The 26,168-nt window shown below is 43.2% G+C and overlaps 1 protein-coding gene across 4 annotated transcripts in view; it reads right to left on the bottom strand.

The window, feature by feature from the left end:
- BICRAL (BICRA like chromatin remodeling complex associated protein) overlaps positions 1-26,168 on the bottom strand; it is a 93,522-nt gene that overhangs the window by 52,305 nt on the left and 15,049 nt on the right. Inside the window, exon 2 of one of the 4 annotated variants that reach the window (XM_039467678.2) lies at positions 730-826. The exons of 2 other annotated variants lie outside the window; for them this stretch is intronic. The gene's annotated coding sequence lies outside the window, so the exon portion shown is untranslated. Of the gene's footprint in view, positions 1-729; positions 21,391-26,168 lie in introns of those variants that run through there. One more of the 4 variants, XM_074397811.1, reaches the window with a different exon arrangement.

Genomic DNA, 26,168 nt, shown 5'->3' with positions numbered 1-26,168 from the left:
ATCCCTTTTTTTTTTTTTTTTGAGACGGAGTTTCGCTCTTGTTACCCAGGCTGGAGTGCAATGGCGCCATCTCGGCTCACCGCAACCCCCGCCTCCTGGGTTCAGGCAATTCTTCTGCCTCAGCCTCCTGAGTAGCTGGGATTACAGGCACGTGCCACCATGCCCAGCTAATTTTTTGTATTTTTAGTAGAGACGGGGTTTCACCATGTTGACCGGGATGGTCTCGATCTCTTGACCTCGTGATCCACCCGCCTCGGCCTCCCAAAGTGCTGGGATTACAGGCTTGAGCCACCGCGCCCGGCCCCTTAATCCCTATTTCTAATAAAGCTGTTCAATGGGTATCAAGAATATTCATTATTCATTTAACAAACGTTAGCACTAGGTACTATTCTTGTGGCTGGGAATATAATACGACATAAATGTAATAACAAATGTAAAAATCCTTCACATTTTGTGGAACAGAAGAAGCAAGGCTGAAAAGTGAACTACTGTGTTTGAGCAAACAGTTTTCCAATGAGTGTCATCAGCAAAAAGTTATGCCATGAATAGCCACTTACGCAGGGCAAGTAACTATTCATGTCGATAAGGATATAAAGTATTTTGAGCTTATTCTTTTTACTATATTGTACTTGTTCTGTGCTGTTAAGTTCTATAAGACTCCACCTTCTGGCATGGTTCCCGTTTTGAAGGAACTCTCCTTTGGAAGACAGACATGCAACAATTCATTACCATTGCAATGTGAGAAGTGCTACAATTTTTGGCAGGAGTTTCCCAAGCTTCTTCAGGTGAAATCGCTGGGCTTTTTGTGAAATAATATGACGTTTTGCTAGAAGAAAACACGACAATATTTTCACAATGATATCCATTTGTGGTGAAAAGCAGCTGTCAAACTCGGCATGATTGGCTTGAAGTTTTTTTGTTATTATCCAACCAAAAATTTCTTAATTTATTTTGTCACCAGCTAGAGCCTTCTAAAAGCAAGGAGGAGAAGGTGGAGAAGAGTGAGACAAATTATTAGAAGAAAAACTTAGAAATTAAAAAATTTGGCCAGGCACAGTGGCTCACACCTGTAATTGCAGCACTTTTGAGGGGCCGAGGTGGATCACCTGAGGTCGGGAGTTCGAGACCAGCCTGGCCAACACGGTGAAACTCTGTCTCTACTGAAAATACAAAAATCAGCCAGGTGTGGTGGCATGAGCCTGTAATCCCAGCTACTTGGGAGGCTGAGGCAGGAGAATGGGTTTGAACTTGGGAGGCGGAGGTTGCAGTGAGCCAAGATCGTGCCATTGCACTCCAGCCTGGGTGACAGAATGAGATTCTGTCTCAAAAAAGTAATAAAAATAAAAATTCCCAGCTGGTTTACATTTGTAATACCAGTACTTTGGGAGGTTGAGGCAGGCAGATCGCTTGAGCTCAGGAGTTCGAGACCAGCCTGGGCAACATGGTGAAAGTCCATTTCTACAAAAAATTAGCTGGGTGTGGTGGCTTGGGCCTGTGGTCCCAGCTACTGAGGAGGCTGAGGCAGAGAGACTGCTTGAGCCCGGAGTGTGAAGGTTGCAGTGAGCCATGAATGCACTACTACACTCCAGCCTGGGCAACAGAGAGAGAGAGAGACTCTGTCAAAAAAAAAAAAAAAATTGGTTGGGTACAGTGGCTCACACCTGTAATCCCAACACTCTGGGAGGCCGAGGCAGGTGAATCACTTGTCAGGAGTTCAAGGCCAGCCTGGTCAACATGGTGAAACCCTGTCTCTACTGAAATACAAAAAAATTAGCCAGGCGTGGCAGTGGGCACCTGTAATTGCAGTTATTGGGGAGACTGGGGCAGGAGAATAACTTGAACCCAGGAGGCAGAGGTTGCCATGAGCCGAGATCATGCCACAGCGCTCCAGCCTGGGCAACAAGAGCAAAACAGCAAAACTCCATCTCAAAAAAAAAAAAAAAGTTTCCCAGAGTTGGAAAAGACAGTTAACAGGCAATATACGACCTTGGTTCATCTCACGAAATAAAGAATTTGAAGGTCTTTAAACTGCTTTAATTCTTACTTGAAGTAGGAACGAGATGGGGCAGAAATAAGCCTAACAGCATGATTTCATATCCTTTGCGGGGACATGAATACATGAATGAAGTTGGAAACCATCATTCTCAGCAAACTAACACAGGAACAGAAAACCAAACATCGCATGTTCTCACCCATAAGTGGGAGTTAACAATAATAACGCATGGACACGGTGAGGGGAACATCACACACTAGGGCCTGTCAGGGGGTAGGGGACTAAGGGAGGGATAGCATTAGGAGAAATACCTAATGTAGATGACAGGTTGATGGGTGCCACAAACCACCATGGCACATGTATACCTATGTAACAAACCTGCACATTCTGCACAGTATCCCAGAACTTAAAGTATATTAAAAAAAATAATAAATAAATAAAGGAAATAAGTCTAACATATTAAGCAATCCAGCTGACAAAACAATGTGCTGTAGCATGGGGGAAAGAATGACCAACCATAAAGAGGGCTGGGAGGCCGGGCGCGGTGGCTCAAGCCTGTAATCCCAGCACTTTGGGAGGCCGAGGCGGGTGGATCACAAGGTCGAGAGATCGAGACCATCCTGGTCAACATGGTGAAACCCCGTCTCTACTAAAAATACAAAAAATTAGCTGGGCATAGTGGCGCATGCCTGTAATCCCAGCTACTCAGGAGGCTGAGGCAGGAGAATTGCTTGAACCCAGGAGGCGGAGGTTGCGGTGAGCCGAGATCGTGCCATTGCACTCCAGCCTGGGTAACAGGAGCGAAACTCCGTCTCAAAAAAAAAAAAAAAAAAAAAAAAAGAGGGCTGGGGAGAATTTCTGGCAAGGCTTTCCAGAGGCTGGGACACAGGGTCAAGGACACTGCATTTCGAAGTCACCTGGGTTGTTTTGGATATTGACATTTACTACCCATGTGATGATGAACAAGCTCCAACCTCTGGGTCATGGTCCCCATTTCTTAATGTACTTAATAGACCACATCAGTGATTTTTTAACTTTGGGACCCAGTATTCTTTGAGGTATCCAGGAGCTGTGGTGGAGGCACTCTTGACACTTCCACCTCTCCCCACACATACCCTTCAGCTGAGTAGCTCAATTTTTACTCAACTGCAAGAAAAAAGTTTGAAAATCATTTAACTTTACCAGCTCCCAAACTCCCGAAACTCCAGGAACTCCGTAACTTGTCATCTATTAAAAAGAAATGACCAACCATCAACAGTGGTCAATCTGGCAATGGAAACAGGAATCCACGAAAATCAAGACATCCAAGATTATTTTAGAAAGCAAGAGAATAGTAATAAATATAGGGGCCATATTTCATTAAGATAAACTCTAATGGCTCGATGCAGTGGCTCACACCTGTAATCACAGAACTTTGCGAGGCCGAGATGGGCAGACAACCTGAGGTCGGGAGTTTGAGACCAGACTGACCAACATGGTAGAACCCCGTCTCTACTAAAAATTCAAAATTAGCTGGACATGGTGGCACATGCCTGTAATCGCAGCTACTTGGAAGGCTGAGGCAGGAGAATTGCTTGAACCCAGGAAGCGAAGGTTGCAATGAGCTGAGATTGCGCCATTGCACTCCAGCCTGGACAACAAGAGCAACACTCTGTCTCAAAAAAAACCCCACAAAAAACAAACAAACAAAAAACATGAAAAGCCACATGAGCCCAGTGGCTCATGGTTGTAATCCCAGCACTTTGGGAGGTCAAGGTGCGTGGATTGCTTAAGTTTAGGAGTTTGAGACTAGCCTGGGCAACATGGTGAAACTCTGTCTCTACTAAAAATACAAATATTAGCTAGGCATGGTGGCACATGCCTGTAGTCCCAGCTACTTGGGAGGCTAAGGTGGGAGGATCAATGGAGCCCAGGAGGTGGAGGGTGCAGTAAGCCAAGATGCAGTCCAACTTGGCCAACAGAGTAAGTCCCCATCTTAAAAAAAAAAAAAAAAAAACAAGGCCAGGCATGGTGGCTCATGTCTGTAGTCCCAGCTGAGGCGGGCAGATCACGAGGTCAGGAGTTTGAGACCAGCCTGACCAACATGGTGAAACCCCATCTCTACTAAAAATACAAAAATTAGCTGGCCATGGTGGTACACACCTGTAATCCCAGCTACTCAGGAGGCTGAGGCAGGAGAATCACTTGAGCTGGGGAGGTGGAGCCGAGATCACACCACTGAACCCCAGCCTGGGCAACCGAGCAAGACTCCACCTCAAAAACAAAACGAAACATTAGCCAGCTGCGGTGGCACATGCCTGTGGTCTCAGCTACTGGGAAGGCTGAGGTGAGAGGATTGCTTGAAACCAGAAGGTAAAGGCTATAGTGAGCTATGGTTGCTCCATTGCCCTCAGCAACCGAATAAGACTCTGTTTCAAGAAAACAAAAACCATGGACTCCTATCCTCCCCCACCCCAACCCTGGAGATTCTGATTCACCAGGAATCTGGGGTTACTAGTTGCCCTTGGGAAAATTTCAGGCAAACTGGGGAACCTGTTCAGGTCTGAGTGGAGTCAGGTGGAACCTGCAAATAAGGGCCTCTGGTTGACTCAGAAACGCAAACTGAGGCTCCAACTCTCCAAACTTAAGGGGCGAATCCTGTTTCTTGGCAATCTGAAGGAAAGATGCTGTGGGCAAAATCTATTTGGGAATTCATGACCCCAAGCCACCTTCAGTATCAATCTGTTTCTTCTCCTTCCTCCAAATAATTCCTTTACTTCTTCCTTATTCTCTTTAGCACACTGACTCATTCATATTTACATTAGAAAGTCAGCTCCATCAGGGCAGAGGTTTGTGTCTGTTCACCAATGAACCTTAGCACCCAGAACAGCCCCTGGCACATCACAGGAGCTCAGGAAACATGTTAAAAATGAACTTATCACTCCTTCTAATGTGTTGGTCACAAGATAGCAAACCTGCACACAGGGAGAGTGTGTTTATTCACTTTTCCTTGAAAACTTCAGTTTTCCAAGAAAGCACATTTTTCTTACTTTGGAGACCAGGTTATTCCTATAGGAGAACAAGCTAAAGTGGAAAACAAAGAACTTGATTTAAGCTGAGAACATACAACAGGGCTAAAGTTATTGTTCACTATTCCCCTTCCCTCTCTTCTAGCCCACTGCCACTCTCCTAGCCTCCAAACACAGTGATGCACACTTTCCCAGCATCTGTCCTGGTCCAGGTGACAATTTCTTTACCTCTCCCGTATCTAATGAAAATACAACCATTATTCAAAACTTAGTATGGATCTGATCTCTGTGAATCTTTCTCTGACAACCCCAGCTGTCTTTAGAATTCTCTGCCCAGAATTCTAAAAGCAGCAACCACATCTTTGGACACTGATCAGACACTGCTCTCTGTGATTATTATGCTTATGTTCTGTTTCCAATTAAAGCAGGGCCCAGGCTGGGCATAGTGGATCCCACCTGTAATTCCAGCACTTTGGGAGGCCAAGGCAGGGGGATCACTTGAAGTCAGGAGTTCAAGACCAGACTAGGCTACATAGTGAGACCCAATTAAAAAAAAAATCAGAGCCCAAATTTAAATGAATACACACACCATAAAGTGCTATGAGAGTGCTGATGAGACAGCATTTAATTCTCCCATCCCAAAGGCAGGCAACTTTTAGACTGTATGATTTTTTGGCATCAGTGAGCTGAATATACTGAATAGGCACTAGCTAGCCTCATTTATATCTCCACCCACCCCACTTGTCCCTGTAAGAAACCCTTAGTTCTTTGCTACTTTGACCATTTGATGTCCCCAAAACTTATCTGTTTTTCAATTATTTCACTTTGCACATTCCTTTTACTTAGAAGACATTCCCACCAACCTCCAAGCAGTCAACTGACAATGCCTACTTATCTCGAAGGTCTTGAGTAAAATGATACTGCCTTTCTTTAGTTTTATTTAAATCCAGAAGCAAAATTCATTATTCACTTATTCATATCCCTAGAAGACATCTGACATCTTAACAGCACCTGACACATATATGATAATACAGCCACATGCCCCATAACAACCTTTCATATACAGTGGACCTCATACATGATGGTGGTCCCATAAGAGTATAATACGATATTGTTAGTGTACCTTTTCTGTGCGTTGATAGGTTTAGACACACAAATGCTTACCATTGTGTTATGGTTGCCTGCAGTATTCAGTATAGTAACATGCTGCACAGCCTTGTGCCTGGGAACAATAGGCTATATCATATAGCTTGGGTCTGCAGTAGGCTAGATCATCTAAGTTTGTGTAAGTGTACTCTGATGTTCACATGATGATGAAATTGCCTAGCAACGAATTTCACAGAATGTATCCTCATCGTTAAGGAACACAAGACTATACTTGGTTTTTCTGACTTCTCCATTGACTTACAAGTTCCATGAAGGCTGGATGAGTTTCCTTTCAACTCCGTGTTAGCAGAGTTTAGTGCAATGCCTGATACATACCTGCCTAATAACTGTTTACTCAATTCAATTAATTCCTAAGATTCTGGTCTCCAAAGGACATTTTTAGGGGTAATGTCAGTTACTAATTTACTTTCCAAGAATATGCACCGAGGCTACATGTGAGCACTTTTTCACAATGGTACAACACAGGATTTGGGATGCAGGCTGGTCCTCCATGGTCCAGTATCCACTGGCTGAAGCTGGACCCTTATTATCCAGCCAGGCATCTATCAAGCCAGTATAGAAAAAGTAAGGAATCAACTGATTCCCCATATCTGCTCCAAATTAGACAATTCACTTCCCTCAGGCATAAGGAAATACCGTTCTAAAGATGCACAGAATAAAAGATTGTGTGTCTTTTCATTAATATTTAATCCTTTTAATATTTAACAAACCTCCTTAAAAAGGTATTTATGTGCTGAACATAAATATAAAATAATTCTTTGACATCTCCAAAAACTTAGCAGAGGGATTTATTATGTTAGTAATAGTTGTGTTCATTAAAAGACTCAGAAGTAAATGTCTAAGTTGAAGAATTTCTGACACAGCCAGGTATGGCTTTAAGGTCTAGTGAGTATATTCACTAGACTTAAAGATAAGACAACTCAGGCTGGGTGCAGTGGCTCATGTCTGTAATCCCAGCACTTTGGGAGGCCAAGTTGGAAGGATTATTTATGAGCAGGAGTTCGAGACCAGCCTGGGCAACATAGTAAGACCCCCATCTCTATTAAAACTAAAAGCCAAAAAAGCCAAAAGTAAGTATTACTTCTATATTCTCCATAAAAACTATCTGAATATTAAACAGAAACTCATCTGATACTTATCTGATTTCTAGTTTTATTGAGAAAAATACTTATGCATATGTGTGTATATTTTTTTCCTGAGATAAGGTCTTGCTCTATTGCCCAGGCTGGAGTGCAATGGCTCAAAGTAATTCTCCTACCTCAGCCTCCCAAGTAGCTGGAAACAAAGGTGCCTGCCGCTCTGCTAATTTAAAAAAATTCATACAGAAGGCATTGCTCACCATGTTGCCCAGGCTGGTCTCAAACTCCTGGCCTCAAGCAATCCTCTTGCCTTGGCCTCCCAAAGTGATTACAGGTGTGAGTCACCATGCCCAGCCTGATGACATATTTTATTAAACAAAATGGAGATTTATGTAAGTCACTTATGCTTTTCCTAATGCAAAGAGAATTTATTTTAGGGAACATTTTATGTATTTATTAATTTCTTTTTTTTTTCCTTCTTTTTTTACCTGGCAACTTTCATTTAATTTTTTTTTTTTTTTTTTGAGATGGAGTCTTACACGTCATCCAGGCTGGAGTGTAATGGCACAATCTTGGCTCACTGCAACCTCTGCCTCCTGGATTCAAGAGATACTTCTGCCTCAGGCTCCAGAGTAGCTGGGATTACAGGCACCTACCAACATACTCAGCTAATTTTTGTATTTTTGTAGAAATGGGGTTTCATCACGTTGGCCAGGCTGGTTTTGAACTACTGACCTTAAGTGATCCGCTTGCCTCGGCCTCCCAAAGTACTGGGATTATGGGTGTGAGCCACCATGCCCAGCTGACTTTTTATTTTTATTTATTTATTTTTTTTGAGATGGAGTCTCACTCTGTTACCCAGGAGTGCAGTGGTATGATCTTGGCTCACTGCAATCTTGTCCTCCTGGGTTCAAGCAATTCTCCTGCGTCAGCCTCCTGAGTAGCTGGCATTATAGGTATATGCTACCACATCTGGCTAAATGTTGTTTTTTAATAGAGACAGGGTTTTACCATGTTGGCTAGCCTGGTCTTGAACTCCTGACCTCAAGTGATCTGCCCACCTTGGTCTCTCAAAGTGCTGGGAGTACAAGTGTGAGCCACCACGCCCAACGTATTTTAGAGAACATTTTAAATGAAGTAAAAGCAATAATACTACCAACATGGTATTTTCCACTTTTACAGACAATGGACATTTTTGTACGATTACTGTTATAAACAGTAAAAAGGATGGGTCACTGCTGTTTGTATCCCTAGCCCACAGTCAAAACATTCACTAAAATGCAGTATGGTAAAAACTGAGCTATTAAAGTCAAAATGGCCTAGTAGTAGTACACCATTTCTTTTTCTTTTCTTTTCTTTTTTTTTTTGAGACAGAGTCTTGCTCTGTCACCCAGTCTGGAGTGCAACCGTGTGATCTCGGCTGACTGCAACCTTTGCCTCCTGGGTTCAAGTGATTCTCTTGCCTCAGCCTCCTGAGTAGCTGCGATTACAGGTGCCCGCCACCACACCTGACTAATTTTTATATTTTTAGTAGAGATGGGGTTTCACCATGTTGGTGAGGCTGGTCTCGAACTCCTGACCTCATGATATACTGGCCTCGGCTTCCCAAAGTGCTGGGATTACAGGCATCTGAGTCATCTCGCCTGGCCATATATTTCCTTTATTAAGCATCAGTGTTAACGGTCTGGTTAAAATTATTACAAAAACTCTTGAGACTGCTCTTTCTCAATGAGTAACATTCAAAATATTTTGGTTTTATGGCATGTTCCAAGAAAAACAAGCCCAATTAAAATAACTAATAATGTTAACAAACAAAATTCCACTTTACAAAGTCAGTGTTACCAAGGAAGATACACTGAGGATTCTCTTTTATAAAGACAGATGCAAATAGAAAACATATGGACATAGCTGGATATGGTGTCACGAACCTGTAGTCCCAGCTACTCAGGAGGCTGAGGCAAAAGAACTGCTTCAACCTGGGAGGTGGAGGCTGCAGTGAGCCAAGACTGCACCACTGTACTCCAGCCTGGGTGATGATGCAAGACCCTGTCTCAAAGAAAAGAAGAAAGAAAGAAAAGAAAAAAATGTGTGGAAAAATCAATTTTTTAACAAGGAGAAAACAAGAGTGCTTTTGTTCAAGCTACCTGGGAGGCTGAGGCAGAATAGCTTGAACCTGGGAGGCGGAGGTTGCAGTGAGTCAAGATCGTGCCACTTCACTCCAGCCTGGGCAACAGAGTGAGACTCTGTCTCAAAAAAAAAAAAAAAAAAAAAAAAAAAAATAGATTTAAGGTCTGGCACAGTGGCTGATGCCTGTAATCCCAGAACTTTGGGAGGTGAAAGTGGGCAAATCACTTGAGATCAGGTGTTGGGAGACCAGCCTGGCCAATGCGGCGAAACCCCATTTCTATTAAAAATATAAAAATTCACTTTGGGAGGTCGAGGCAGTAGGATCACAAGGTCAGGAGTTGGAGACCAGCCTGGCCAACATAGTGAAACCTCATCTCTACTAAAAATACAAAAATTAGGCTGGTCCAAAGATAGTGAGTTATCTCAATTGATTGTTCACAGTCAGTTACAGATCAAACTCCTTGTTCTACTCTTTCCCCTCTTCTCTACTGCACTTGAATAGTCTTAAAAAAAAAAATACAAAAATTAGCTGGGCATGGTGGCTCATGCCTGTAATTCCCAACACTGGAGGTCGAGGCAGGAGGATCACCTTAGGTCGGGAGTTCTAAGACCAGCCTGACCAACATGGAGAAACCTGTCTCTACTAAAAATACAAAATTAGCTGGGCTGGTGGCGCATGCCTGTAATTCCAGCTACTAGGGAGGCTGAGGCAGAGGAATCGCTTGAACCCAGAAGGTAGAGGTTGTGGTGAGACGAGATTGTGCCACTGCACTCCAACCTGGGCAAAAAGAGCAAAAGTTCACCTCAAAAAAAAAAAAAATTAGCTGGGTGCAGTGGTGGGCACCTGTAATCTCAGCTACTTGGGAAGCTGGGGCAGGAGAATCGCTTGAACCTGAGAGGTGGAGGTTGCAGTGAGCCGAGATGGGGCCACTGCACTCCAGTGTGGGAGACGGAGCGAGAGTCTGTCTCAAAAGAAATAAATAATAAATAAATAAAGATCTAAGAAAGAATATGGACATATTTGTAACATATTATTCCAAGCAAGGTTCCACAATGAGTGTCTACAAAGAATTTAAAGATACTGATTTAATCTCATCTTTCTAAACTCTATTTAAGAGACATACACTTCTAGCTATTGAAATCTTTTTTTTTTTTTTTTTTGAGACGGAGTTTTGCTCTTGTTGCCCAGGCTGCCATGGCACTATCTTGGCTCACCACAAATTCTGCCTCACAGGTTCAAGTGATTCTCCTGCCTCAGCCTCCTGAGAAGCTGGGATCACAGGGATGTGCAACCAAGCTTGGCTAATTTTTGTATTTTTAGTAGAGATGGGGTTTCTCCATGTTGGTCACACCGTGAAATCTTTAATAAACCCTAAGAAATGCCATGTGATCTGAACTGGAATTTGTACTGCAATTATTTGTATCAAGAGATCATGAGATACAAAGTTTCAGTTGGAGAAGATAACAAACTTCTGGAAAAGAATGGTGGTGAAGGTCCTCAATAATATTAATGTATTTAATGCTTCAGAACGCTACACTATGGATAAAGGCCAGGCGAGGCGACTCACACCTGTAATCCCAACACTTTGGGAGTCTGAGGCAGGCAGATCACCTGAGGTCAGGAATTTGAGACCAGGCTGGTCAACATGGTGAAACCCCTGTCTCTACTAAAAATACAAAAATTAGCAGGGCATGGTAGCAGGCACCTGTAATCCCAGCTACTTGGGAGGCTGAGGCAGAACTGCTTGAACCTGGCAGGCAGAGGTTGCAGTGGGCTGAGATCACAGCAGTGAGCTGAGATCACATCATTGAGCTCTAACCTAGGCAACAAAAGCAAAACTCAATCTCAAAAAAAAAAAAGGGGGTTAAAATTTTATGTTATGTATATTTTACCACAATAAAAAAGAATGAAGCATCTACAAATATTCTTTTTTTTTCTTTGAGATGGGAGTCTCACTTTGTTGCCCAGGCTGGAGTGCAATGGCTTGATCTCAGCTCACTGCAGCTTATGTCTCCTGGGTTCAAGCGATTCTTGGGCCTCAGCTTTCCAAGAAGCTGGGATTACAGGCACCTGCCACCATGCCTAGCTAATTTTAGAAAAGATGGAGTTTCACTTTGTTGTCCAGGCTGGTCTTGAACTACTGACCTCAGGTGATCTACCTGCCTTTGGCCTCCCAAAGTGCTGGGATTACAGGCGTGAGCCACTGTGTTGGCCACATCTACAAATATTCTTATTAAGAATTTAAAAAGACTGTAAGAGGCCGGGCGCGGTGGCTCAAGCCTGTAATCCCAGCACTTCGGGAGGCCGAGGCGGGTGGATCACGAGGTCAAGAGATCGAGACCATCCTGGTCAACATGGTGAAACCCCGTCTCTACTAAAAAATAAAAATTAGCTGGGCATGGTGGCACGTGCCTGTAATCCCAGCTACTCAGGAGGCTGAGGCAGGAGAATTGCTTGAACCCAGGAGGCGGAGGTTGCGGTGAGCCGAGATCGCGCCATTGCACTCCAGCCTGGGTAACAACAGCGAAACTCCGTCTCAAAAAAAAAAAAAAAAAAAAAAGACTGTAAGAAATCATTTGAATATAGCTAGTTGTACATCTTTGATGTTTTAAAAATGTATTTCTGGAAAAGTATCCTGTTCCTCTAAGCCGGTAGCTTCAGGATAGATGTTCACTGACGGGAGACAGTGGATCCAGGCCCATCAATTAAACTCAACCCCAGCAAGCAATGGGATAGGAGGTTGAGGCAGATCACCCCACAACCTACTGACAGGCATATCATGCATCTATAGTAAGAAATCACTCTAATGAAGGATGGGTTTCTCAACCCTTGTTGTGCTTTTGCTCTCCGGTAAAGAGTATAGATTCTTTCTCAGAATAATATATATTTTTTCTCAGAATAATATTTCAAGCTGCATAATATAGGTACGATTTTATTGAACTACAACTATAAAAAATTTTCATTATAATACTTATGTATATATTTTTTGTTCTGTCTCTGTGAACCTAAATAGTCATATATGTGATTCTTCATCAGTGCAGTAAAATACAAGATTTAGTGGTGAATCTGGTAACTACCCTCATTTGGGAAACAGTCATCTTTCAAGATATCTGCTAATATAATGTGATATAAAAATATTTTGGCCAGGTATGGTGGCTCCTGCCTGTAATTTCAGCACTTTGGGAGGTCAAGGCAGGAGGTTGATTTGAGCTCAGGAGTTCAAGTCCAGCCCGGGCAATATAATGAGACCTTGTCTCTACAAAATATATATATTTCTACTGGGTAAAAAATTTCCACTGTTAATACAGTCAGCCCAGCTGGGTGCGGTAGCTCATGCCTGTAATCCCAGCACTCTGGGAGGCTGAGGCGGGTGGATCATCTGAGGTTGGGAGTTCGAAATCAGCCTGACCAACATGGAGAAACCCTGTCTCTACTAAAAACACACAAAATTAGCTGGGCGTGGTGGCGTGTGCCTGTAATCCCAGCTGCTTGGGAGGCTGAGGCTAGAGAATCGCTTGACCTGGGAGGCGGAGGTTATGGTGAGCCAAGATTGCGCTGGGGCAACAAAAGCAAAAATCCCTCTCAAAAAAAAAAAAAAAAAATACAGTCGGCCCTCCATATCCATGGGTTCTGCACCTGCAGATTCAACTGACCATAGATAGAAACTATTTGGGAAAAATGAAAAATAAAACAACAAAAAAATGACAATAACAATAAAAATAAATTTTAAAACAATATAGTATAACAACTGTTACAAAGCATTTACATTGTATTAGATATTGTAAGTAATCTGGAGATGACTGGCTACTCTGGGCGTGCTGACTATGGGGTAGCCAGGCTCTGCAAGAAGCAGTAATAAAAAATAAAAATTAAAAAGGAGGCCAGGCACGGTGGCTCATGCCTGTAATCCCAGCACTTTGGGAGGCCAAGGCGGGCGGATCATGAGGTCAAGAGATAGAGACCATCCTGGTCAACATGGTGAAACCCCATCTCTACTAAAAATACAAAAATTAGCTGGGCGTGGTGGCACCTGCCTGTAATCCCAGCTTGGGAGGCTAAGGCAGGAGAATTGCTTGAACCCAGGAGGCGGAGGTTGAGGTGAGCCGAGATTGCGTGATTGCACTCCAGCCTGGGTAACAAGAGCAAAACTCCGTCTCAAAAAAAAAAAAAAAAAAAAAAAAAAAGGAGGATCTGTGTAGGTTATATGCAAACACTACACAATTTTTAAAAAATTGTTTTGTTTATTTAGAAACAGAGTCTCCCTCTGTTGCCCAGGCTAGAGTGCAGTGACTCAATTTCAACTCACTGGAACCTCTGCCTCCTGGGTTTGAGGGATTCTCCTGCCTCAGCGTCCTGAGTAGCTGGGACTACAGGTGCCTGCCACCATGCCTGGCTAATTTTGTAGTGTTAGCAGAAACAGGGTTTCACCACTGTTGGCCAGGTTGGTCTCAAACTCCCGGCCTCAAGTAATCCGTCTGCTTTGGCCTCCCAAAGTGTTGAAATTACAAGTGTGAGCCACCACGCCCGGCCTCCTTTTTTTCTAATTAAAAAAAATTTTTTTTTCTTTTTCAGATTTATGTGACTTTTTTTTTAAGATTTATTTTAATTTTAGATTTAGAAGGCACAGATGCATATTTGTTACATGGGTGTACTGCACAGTGGTGGGGACTGGGCTTTTAGTGTACCCATGACCCAAACAGTCAACACTGTACCCAATAGGTAATTTTCAACCCTCACTCCCCTCCCACCCTGTCCCCTTTTGAAGTCCCTAGTATCTATTATTTCCATCTTTATGACCATGTGTACCATTGTTCAACTCCTACTTATAAGTGAGAACATGTGGTAATTTAATTTTCTGTTTCTGAGTTAGTTCACTTAGGATAATGACCTCTACCTCCACATTTCTGCAAAGGGCATGATTTCATTCTTTTTCATAGCTGGATCCACCATTCATTCATTCATTCATTCATTCCTTGAATCTCACTTTGTCACCCAGGCTGGAGTGCAGTGGAGCAATCTCAGCTCATTGAAACCACTGCCTCCTGCGCTCAGGCGAGTCTCCTGCCTCAGCCTCCGGAGCAGCTGGGCCTATAGCTTTGCACCACCACAACTGGCTAATTTTTGCATTTTTTTGTAGAGATGAGGTTTGGTCATGTTGGTCAGGCTGGTCTCAAACTCCCGACCTCAGGTGATTCGCCTGCCTTCAAAAGTGCTTTCATAGGTATAAGTCACCATGCCTGACCTATAACAGTTTAAGAATAATAATAAAAAAGCAGTGATAGCTAAGACCCAAATGGGTTGGCATTATGTTAATGATTTACATGCATGATCTCACTTCACCCTTTCAAAATTCCATCTGAAAGGTAAGTCCTCTATCCCGAGGAAGAAACTGAGGCACACTCCCTCAGGGAAGTTACTCACTCAAGGCAGTACCTACAGCAAGATACTAGAACTCAGACCTGTCTGGTTCCAAAGCTGTTAACTCTAACTTTTTTTTTTTTTTTTTTTCATTTTTAAGTCAAGTCACTCCTTGCATGAAAACCTTTAGGATTTTTTGATATATAAGAGAAAATTCAAATCCTTTGGCCTTACATTTAGTGCATTTCACAAACTGATCCCAAGGTCCCTTCCCAGCCTTCCTTTTTCTCTGTCTTTTTTTAAACTTCTCGCTTCATCCAAAGAAGTCTCCTTACTGTCTGCCCGTCTTATAAAATCCCAACCTAACTTTGTTCTTTTCCACCTAAATTCCTCTTTTTATGCATCTTTTCCTGGTCAACAAAATCCTCTTTCTCCTTTGGGCTCCAGTTCAAATTCCATTTCCTACACATTATCCTTGACAGCTCATTCTCTTATACTCACATCCCATTCATCACCCAGACTGCAGTGCAGTGGTGTGATCTCGGCTCACTACAACCTCTGCCTCCCAGTTCAAGCAATTCTTGTGCCTCAGCCTCCTAAGTAGCTAGGATTACAGGCGTGTGCCACCATGTATGGCTAATTTTTATATTTTTAGCAGAGACAGGGTCTCGCCATGTTGGCCAGGCTGGTCTTGGTCTCCTGACCTCAGGCGATCCACCAGTCTCAGCCTCCCAAAGTGCTGGGATTACAGGTGTGAGCCACTCTACCTGGCCTTTTGTCACATTTTAAAATCAAATAGCAGAGAGTTTTGGAAAACAAGTTAAACAACTTTCTAACATTAGATGTAGATCTTTTCAGTTGTCTTGACTGTAGTTCATGCATAATTCTCTTTGTGAATGTTGGTGGGGAGATCAATAAATAGATTCTTGCGTGACTTATGGTAAGTTCTTTTTTTTTTTTGAGATGGAGTCTCACTCTGTAGCCCAGGCTGGAGTACAGTGGCACGATCTCAGCTTACTGCAACCTCTGCCTCCTAGGTCCTAGTTCAAGCAATTCTCTTGCCTGAGCCTCCCAAATAGTTGGGATTACAGGCACGATCCACCATGCCCAGCTAATATTTTTATTTTTTAGTAGAGACAGGGTTTCACCATGGCCAGTCTGGTCTTGAACTCCTGACCTCGTGATCCACTTGCCTCAGCCTCCCAAAGTGCTGGAATTATAAGTGTGAGCCACCGCACCTGGTCAGTAAATTCTTTTTTTTTTTTGAGACGCAGTTTCGCTCGTTACCCAGGCTGGAGTGCAATGGCGCGATCTCGGCTCACCGCAACCTCCGCCTCCTGGGTTCAGGCAATTCTCCTGCCTCAGCCTCCTGAGTAGCTGGGATTACAGGCACGCGCCACCACGCCCAGCTAATTTTTTGTATTTTTAGTAGAGATGGGGGTTTCACCATGTTGACCAGGATGGTCTTGATCTCTTGACCTCGTGATCCACCCGCCTCAGCCTCCCAAAGTGCTGGGATTACAGGCTTGCGCCACTGCGCCTGGCCTCGGTCGGTAAATTCTTACTTAATTTTACAACTTGACAGTACAAATGAAAAAAAAAAAAAACAAAACAGAGTAACATATTAGTACTCATAAAACATATAAAATATATATATATTTATGAGCCAGGCATGATGGGGCACACTTGTAGTCTCAGCTACTTGGCAAGGTAAACAGGAGAATCATTTAACTCCAGGAGTTCAAGGCCAGACTGCGTACACAGCCAGACAAAAAAATACACACACACACATACACACACACGCACACACATACACGATAAGTAAATTTTATCTGGCATGCATTAAGTATTTTATGTGACAGAATATGTTTTGCATTTCTAAGTTAAGGCACTCAAGCCTCTTTTTCAAACAACATGGTTACCCAAATGTCATTTTTCTTTGTATATTCTCTTTGGACATTAACTGTCAGATTGCTTTATCTATATCATACATGCTCTAACAGAAAATAAATTCTAGGTACATCATGTGACATATAAAGTGAAATTTATAGTAGCTAGGAGTGGTGGCTCATGACTGTAATCCCAGCTATTTGGGAGGCTGAGGCAGGAAGATCACGTAGCTTAGGAGTTCAATTCCAGCTTGGGCAACACAGCAAGCCCCTGTCTCAAATTTTTTCTATTACTCCGATTTATAAACAAGTAACATAGTTTTAAAATTTTTTTAAAGTGATCTTGTCCAGGAGTTTAAGACAAGCCTGGGCAACATGAGGAAACCCTGTTGTTACAAAAAATACAAAAATGGTGGCGTACATCTGTAGCCCAGCTACTAGAGAAGCTGCAGTGAGCTGAGAACATGCCAATGTACTCCAGCCTGGGCAACAGAGCAAGACTTTGCCTCAAAAAAAAAAAAAAAAAAAAAAAAGTCATCTTGAGGCCATGCATAGAAGTAGCTCCAAATATATCCCAGTTGTAAACCTTCATGTGTGTGATTACACCTAGAGAAAAGGCGTTGACTTTCACAGATTTCTCCATTCTAAAACTCTCATGATCTGGAGAATCACAATACAAACAGGAAATAAGAATAAGCCAACCTGGCCAGGAGCGGTGGCTCACACCTATAATCCTAGCAGTTTGAGAGGCTGAGGCAGGCTGATCAAATGAAGTTAGGAGTTGGCTAACTACTAACTTTGGTCAAGATGGTGAAATCCCATCTCTACTAAAAATACAAAAATTAGCTGGGCATGGTGGCACACGACTGTAACCCTAGCTACTAAGGAGGCTGAGGCACGAGAATGCTTGAACCTGGGAGGTGGAGGTTGCAGTGAGCCGAGATTGTGTCCCTGCACTCTAGCCTGGGCAACAGAGCAAGATTCCATCTCGAAATAAATAAATAAATAAATAAATAAATAAAATCAACAACCAACCAATTTCTTTATTTTTTTTGAGACAGTTTTGCTCTTCTCGTCCAGGCTAGAGTGCAGTGGCACGATCTCAGCTCACTGCAACCTCCACCTTCCAGATTCAAGCAATTCTCGTACCTTCCGAGTAGCTGGGATTACCCACCACCACGCCAGGCAAATTTTTGTATTTTTAGTTGAGACAGAGTTTCCTCATGTTGGCCAGGCTAGTCTCAAACTCATGATCTCAAGTGATTCACCCACCTCGGTCTCCCAAAGTGCTGGAATGATAGGCATGAGCCACTGCACCCAGCTTCAATGTCTAAATACTTATTTGCACTTCTAAAAAGTCTCAGAGTTAAATGAAATCTAGGCCAAGTGGAGTGGTTTATCCCTGTAATCCCAACACTGTGGGAGGGTAAAGCAGGAGGATTGGTTGAGGCCAGGAGTTTGAGACCAGCGTGGGCAACATAGCAAGAACTCATCTCTGCATTAAAAAAAAAAAAAAAAGCCGGGCGCAGTGGCTCACGCCTGTAATCTCAGCACTTAGGGAGGCCGAAGCAGGTGGATCACGAGGTCAAGAGATCGAGACCATCCTGGTCAACACGGTGAAACCCCGTCTCTACTAAAAATACAAAAAATTAGCTGGGCATAGTGGCACGAGCCTGTAATCCCAGCTACTCAGGAGGCTGAGGCAGGAGAATTGCCTGAACCCAGGAGGCGGAGGTTGCGGTGAGCCGAGATTGCACCATTGCACTCCAGCCTGGGTAACAAGAGCGAAACTCCATTTCAAAAAAATTAGCTGGGCATGGTGGTACACGCATGTAATCCCAGCTACTCTACAGAGGGCGGCTTGAGCCTAGCAGTTAAGAGGCTGCAGTGAGCTGTGATCATGCTACTGGACTCTAACCCTGTGTGACTGAAATACTGTCTCTGAAAAAAATCAATAAAGTTCCTAAGAAAAAGAGTTACAGTAAGCCAAGCTTATTATTGAGAAAAAATATTTTATAAACTTAATGTAGCCTAAGTGTATGGTGTTTATAAAGTGCACAGTAGTGCACAGTAATGTTCTAGGCCTTCACATTAGTTCACCACTCACTGACTCACCCAGACCAACTTCCAGTCCTGCAAGCTCTCTTCATGGTTACTGCCCTATACAGGTGTACTATTTTTTCCTTTTGTATCATATTTTTACTGTACCCTTTCTATGTTTAGGGATGTTGAGATAGACAAATACAGCTGCATACAGTATCCAGGTACAGTAACATGCCGTACAGACTTACAATACAAGAGCAATAGGCTATATCATATAGCCTAGGTGTGTGGTAGGTCATACCATCTTGGTTTTTGTAAGAGCACTCTATGGTGTTTGTACATAATGAAATCACCTAATGATGCATTCATCAGAACAAATCCGTCATTAAATGACACATGACTGTATTTATTAAAAATCTGTCAGAGGCCAGGTGCAGTGGCTCATGCCTGTAGTCCTAGCACTTTGGGAGGCTGAGGTGGGAAGATCACTTGAGCCCAGGAGTTTGAGACAAGCGTATGCAACACAGTGAGTCCCCATCTCAAAAAACAAAAACAAAACCCATCAGAGTCTCAAACAAGGTAAAGGTTTAACAAACTCGACTTCTCTTCCTCCTCATTTTCTTCCTTGTGAAAAAGTATCAATTTCAGGCCAGGACACAAAGTTCAATTCCTAATAAACCAAAATGTCCTGGATTTGGGTTCAACTGAAATAAACCAATTCTAGACAGGCAGCACCATTCATATCTTATTCTCTCACATTCTTACACAGGACTTTAATTTTAAGTAATGTTAAGTGTTTAATGTGTTTGCAAGATAGAGAGCCAAAGAACCCACAAAAACAGAACGTGTTCGATTTCACAACTTTATTAAAAATAAATGTATAAGTAAACAAATCGTAACTTTATAAATCAAAGGTGATTGCGATTAAGGAGAACCTGGGTATAAGAAGATCTGGTACAGAGAGGTCTCAGGATCTTTTCCTGAATGGGAGTACACACGAAGTAGGGAGGGTAAACAACAAACCAGAACAGAGCTGCTGCTCCCAGGTGCTTTCTTCCACCTTCCTACACAGCATGCTGGCAGCCCCTGAGCTCTCCTCAACTGCACTACAAAGGCCACCCCCAGCACAGCCAAGTCCTGGGCTCCCTCTCTTTGCAGCCAAGCACCACCTTAGTGATTTCCATCTCAGGGCTTTCCTTTTAAAGCTCACACCCCACATGCCTTTTCAGTCAGCTCTCTCACCTCTCTCATTTCACTCTTCCCCAGCTCTCCAGCCCACCTTCTGCCAGCTCCTTCACTAGCTGTCTTTTCCACTTCTACTATACAGAACATTATTCATCAAGCAAGAACCATGCCATGCAGAAACACAACTGGTATGTTACTTAAATCATGCTGTTTCACGTTTTCCCCCCAGTGGATACATTCCATAGACTGGCTCTTCTCACCTTTAACTCCAAACCTGTTGTCTCTGTCCCTGAAAAATGGCCTTGCTATCTTTCTCAGTGAAGAATATAGACAGCTATTTTGAATTCCATCATCTACTCCATTCTTATTTTCTCTAATCTCACTTTATGGTTATTGTTTAGGCTATTTGGGGAGCAAAGAAACCTCATGATAAAGGGAATGACAAGGAGATTCAACAAGGAAAGAAAGGGGAAAAGAAAGTAAGGAGGGGGCGCTACATACTTTCATTTGACATTGTTTAAATCTTTTTTTTTTTTTTTTTTTTGAGATGGAGTTTCACTCTTATTGCCCAGGCTGGAGTGCAATGGCACGATCTCGGATCTTTGCAATCTCCGCCTCTCGGATTCAAGCGATTCTCCAGCCTCAGCCTCCTCAGGAGCTGCGACTACAGTGCCTGCCACCATACCCAGCTAATTTTTGTATTTTTAGTAGAGATGGGGTTTCTCCATGTTGATCAGGGTGGTCTTGAACTCCGACCTCAGGTGATCCACCCACCTTGGCCTCCCAAAAGTGCTGGGATTACAGGGAAGAGCCACCACGCCCAGCCTAAATCTCTAAAAAATGATTTTCACGCAGGATTCAGCTCACGCCTGCAATTCCAGCACTTTGGGAGGGCATGGTGGGAGGACTGCTTGAGCCCCGGATTTTGAGACCAGCCTGGTGACAGAGACCCCTGTGTCTACAAAAAAAAAAAAAAAAAAAAATTTTTTAATTATCTGGGCATGGTGTTATGTGCCTATAGTCCCAGCTACTTGGGAGGCTAAGGAGGGGGGAATCCCTTGAACCCAGGAGGTCCAGGCTGCAGTGAGCTACAATTGTACCATTGCACTCCAGCCTGGGTAACAGAGTGAAACCCTGTCTCAAAACCAGACAAAAAATGAAACTCAGTGCTTATTTCTCTCCTTCCGTTTTTAAATTGGATTTTTTTTCTCATCACTTGCACAGATCAGAATGTCAAATGCTATACGCTGCCACATAGTCAATGGTCTTGATTCTTTTTCTCACAGATCCCTCTAATAGTGTAAGGCATTGCTGATCTCTACAGAATACCGTTTTCCTTTTGATTCCCGTCATTCTATTCTACCCAGGTTCTCCAAGTATTATGTCAGCAAATGTTTACTGAGTGCTCAACTTGTTTTGAATGCGTGCTAAAGGCTTAGAACAAAACAGTAAACACAGAAGCAGATAATGTAATATTCCCTGGTCCTATTCTAGAATCTCTGTATAGGTGACTTATGCACACCCAAGTTTGGTACCATAAGAAAAGATACTTTCTCTTTAGCTTCAGTAATCAGATTTCATTTCTAATGTAATTTTCTTCCATATGCATATAACACCTCTATCTGCCACAAAAGTTTAAGTGTTCATTCTTTTTTTTTTTTTTTTTTTTTTTTGTGACAGTCTAGTTTCTGTTGCTCAGGCTGGAGTGAAGTGGGGAGATCTCAGCTCATTGCAATGTCTGTCTCTCAGGTTCAAGTGATTCTGATGCCTCAGCCTCCTGAGTAGCTGGGATTACAGGTGTGTGTCACTGTGCCTGGCTATTTTTCTTTTCATATTTTTAGTAGAAACAGATTTTGCCATGTTGGCCAGGCTGATCAAACTTCTGGCCTGAAGTGATTTACCTGCCTTGGCCTCCCAACTGCTGGGATTATATATGTGAGCCACAGGGCCCGGACTAATTCATTTTTTTATTGTGGTGAAACATATATAAGATTTACAATTTTAACCATTGTCTTTTCAGGATTGGGAAAATCCTTTATTTCTCTGTGGAATTACAGAATTTTAACCATTTAAAAGTATTTGGGGGGAAAAAAAGTGTTCAGTTAAGTAGCATTAAATACATTCACATTGTTGTAAAACCAATAGCCCTATCCAGCTTTAGAAATGCTTTTCTTTTTTTGAGACCAAGTTTTGCGCTTGTCACCCAGGCTGGAGTGCAATGGCGCAATCTCAGCTCATTGAAACCTTAGCCTCCCGAGTAACTGGGATTACAGGCATGCACCACCATACCCGGCTAATTTTGTATTTTTAGTAAAGATGGGGTTTCTCCACGTTGGTGAGACTGGTCTCAAAACTCCTGACCTCAGGTGATCTGCCCGCCTCAGCCTCCCAAAGTGCTGGGATTATAGGCATGAGCCACTGCACCTGGCTAGAAATATTTTCAACTCCCCAAACTGAAACTCTGTACTCATTAACTCACTTTAAGCCAGTCACGATTTTCATGGTTAAATTCATGGCCTCCACTCCTATTCTTCTCTTCCTTTCCTACCCAGCTAACATTCCAAGGTTCATCATCAAAATCACCCCCCTGCAACTACTCTCAAGCCCCTGGCACTGCTTCTCCTCTGTCAAACCTGCAGGGCAGAACACCAATTTTGGGTGATCACCTGCCTGCCCTTTGTTGCCCTCATAACAGCTGAATATTGCTGGCAGAAAAATCACACAACTAGCTCAGCTGATTGGTTTCACCTTAAATGCACAGCTCCAAGCCACAGTGAGGCATTCAACAAGGCCCAGCATCGGAACAACCCTGTTTCCCACTCAGTTCCTTTTCCTACTGCTCAAGGTGAAGTATCCATCTCTACTGAAATCATCCACTACCCCTTCTTTGTTCAGCTGCTGGTCTTGCCTCAGACTTCACTGAGAAAATAGAAGCCATCAGAAGGTAAGGTCCTATATTCTACCTCCAATTCGCCTTGCACTTGGGCCCCTATTCTCTGTCTTCTGCCACACTGTGTTTTCTTGTTGCCACCAAAGGCAAGCGCTCTTCCTGTGTCTTGAATTCCTTAAGAATGCTGCTCCTGGCCAGGTGTGGTGCACGCCTGTAATCCCAGCACTTTGGTAGGCCGAGGCAGGTGGATCACCTGAGGTCAGTTCGAGACCAGCCTGGCCAACATGGTGGAACCATGTCTCTACTAAAAATACAAAGTTAGTCAGGTGTGGTGGCGCATACCTATAATCCCAGCTACTTGGGGGGCTGAGGCAGGAGGACTGCTTGAACCAGGGAAGTGGAGGTTGCAGTGAGCCAAGATCATGTCGCTGCAGTCCAGTCTAGGCAACAAAAGCAAAACTGCTTCTCAAAAAAAAAAAAAAAAGAATGCTGCTCCTTTGGTACTACTTGGTCTCTCTTCTGGATTAGTCTCACCCTCACCTTCTCTACTAAATATTCTCATTAGCCTATCTAGTTCTCATTGTTTAAAAGAAAAGCCCTCTTCTTTACATAGGGAAACCTGTCTCTACAAAAAAAAAAAAAAAAAAGTTAGGTATGGTGGTGCATACCTGTGGTCCCAGCTACTCAGGAAAGGCTGAGGTATGAGGATCACTTGAGCCCAGGAGGTTAAGGCTATGGTGAGCCATGATTGCACCACTGCACTCCAACCTGGATGACTGAGTGAGACCTTGTCTCAAAAAAATAAGAAAGAAAAAGCTCTCTTCTTTGACCCCATCTCCCTCCAGCCACTAAGCTGTTTCTCTCCACTTTACAGCAGCAAAATTTCCCTAACAAGGTGTCAATATTCACCTCACTTCCTACTCTCTTCAGAGCATTCCAATATGGCTTGGATCTTCATATGCCACTGAAACCCCTTGTCAAAACCGTCACCATCATGTTGTCAAATCCAAACAGACATCTCTCTGTTCTCATTGTTTAACTTCTGAGCAGCATTTGACAGAGGTGACCGTTTCCTCTTTCTTGAAAAGGATAAAATATTCTCCCACTTTAATGGCTGAGCCTTTCAGTCTCCTTTGCCCAAGCTGAGCCACTGTTAGTGTTTTAGGGTGGGTCCCCCCCAACCCCGCTGCCCGCCACAGATCTGGCTGTGTGGGAGACCAGAGTTTTAGTCCTCAAATCAGTCTCCTAGGGCTTGATCCTAAGGCCACAAAGATTCTCAATCAGTCCCATGACATGCCATCTGTGTACTAGTGACTACCAAAATTTATGTCCAGTCTAGGTCACTCCCCTCAGCTCAACTTAAATATTCATTGCCTACTTAACTGTCCACTTGGATGTCTCCCAATTATTTAAAACATACAACAGGTTCCACATGGAACTCTTGCTACCCATCCCTCCCTACCTGTTCCTTGTCCAACCAGCAAATGGTGCCACCTGGCAGCCCGAGGCTTGGGCCTGTAACCTGAAGGGACCCTTGATTCCTCCTTCTCCCTCCAAAGCCAACCCAACCCAGTAAGCAAATCCTTCTGATTCCATCTCCAAAATATGTATGTGAAAACTGCTGTCTACTCTTTTGCATCTCATTGCTACTTTACTTGCCTGAGATACTACCAATCTTGGACTGACTATTGCAATAGTCTCTGTTTCCTCTCTTCCTCTACATAGCCAGTTATCTTTAAAAACAAAAACACTGCCGGGCGCGGTGGCTCACGCCTGTAATCCTAGCACTTTGGGAGGCTGAGGCGGGTGGATCACAAGGTCAAGAGATCGAGACCATCCTGGTCAACATGGTGAAACCCCGTCTCTACTAAAAATACAAAAAATTAGCTGGGCATGGTGGTGCATGCCTGTAATCCCAGCTACTCAGGAGGCTGAGGCAGAAGAATTGCCTGAACGCAAGAGGTGGAGGTTGCGGCGAGCCGAGATCGCACCATTGCACTCCAGCCTGGGTAACAAGAGCGAAACTCCATCTCAAAACAAAAACAAAAACAAAAACATTACCACTGCCCAAATTAAAACCATTCTCATTGCCATTAGAATAAAATCCAAAAATCACCCCCTCCCATGGCTTAATATAAGACCTATAGGATCTCTCCAACTCCATCTCATTCCACTCTTCCCTTGCTCAGAGGAGCCTTCTCTTCAGTCTAACACCTAGCCTTCTAGGTCTTTGCACTTGTTCCCAGGTCTGGAACATCTCTCCAGCTTTTCACATGGCTAGCACAAGTTCCTGGTTCAAGTCTCAGCTCAAATGTCACCCCTACAGAGACTTTTCTTGACCCTTACTAGACAAAATGGTCATTCCCAACATACTTTTAGATCCACCAGCCACTTACAATTTTTCTTAATCTGTCATTATCTTTGTGTTTAACTGTTTTCTGTCCTTCCTCACTACACTGTAAATTCCATGAGTGCAGAGATCTTGTCTGTCTTGAATTCCAATAAAGGATAAAGAAGCTACTGTTTCCCTCTACACAGGTTTATTTTAGATTTTCCCCCTCGTTTCAAGCTTTAAATGGATTTTGGTCAAAGACTGTAATTACTTTGGCATTTACCATAAAAAACAAGGGGAGAAAAACCACAAGTGACTTCCCTTTAAAAACTGGAAGTCACTCCACCCACCTAGTGGTCTAGACTGGACACAGACTATACAGAGGTATTCAACAGATGCTCCTTACAAAAATTTTCCAATGTGTACATATGCAAAGATGGTATAATTCTGACATCTGCACCAAAAATCTAAGTTTTAAACTACTCTCCCTAGCAATTACTAAACACAGCAATGATTTGTGAAGAATCAACAAGGGGAAGCACAAAATATAAGTAAAATACATGATCCTTAATCCAGAGGAGTTAATGATCCTATCACTGACTTGGTTCTTTCTCACTTTAGTAAGGAGATCTATTCATCACCTGCTACAGATGCCTCTTCCTGACCAGTGTTTTTATCCGTATTCTGCTCTTATTAGGTTCCACATTTAGAATAACTTGACCATTCTACTTCCCAATACCCAGAAGATATGTCCACAATTCAAACTTCAGGAAACCATCTTTTCTTTCAAGGATTTATCTTCAGGTCTTTATTTCAGAGTTTGTTGCTGGTTTTTGCTTTTGAGACAGAGTTTTGCTCTTGTTGCCCAGCCTGGAGTACAATGGTGGGATCTTCCGTCACTGCAACCTCCGCCTCCTGGGTTCAAGCAATTCTGCCTCAACATTCCGAGTAGCTGGGATTACAGGCATGCACCACCATGCCTGGCTAATATTGTATTTTTAGTAGAGATGGGGTTTCTCCATGTTGGTTAGGCCGGTCTGGAACTCCTGACCTCAGGTGATCTGCCCACCTAGACCTCCCAAAGTGCTGAGATTAC

This window comes from Saimiri boliviensis, chromosome 4 (assembly GCF_048565385.1).
Source record: "Saimiri boliviensis isolate mSaiBol1 chromosome 4, mSaiBol1.pri, whole genome shotgun sequence".
NCBI lineage: Eukaryota > Metazoa > Chordata > Mammalia > Primates > Cebidae > Saimiri > Saimiri boliviensis.
The sequence above is the reverse complement of the archived record's forward strand: the minus strand, read 5'-3'. Positions and strand labels throughout refer to the sequence as shown.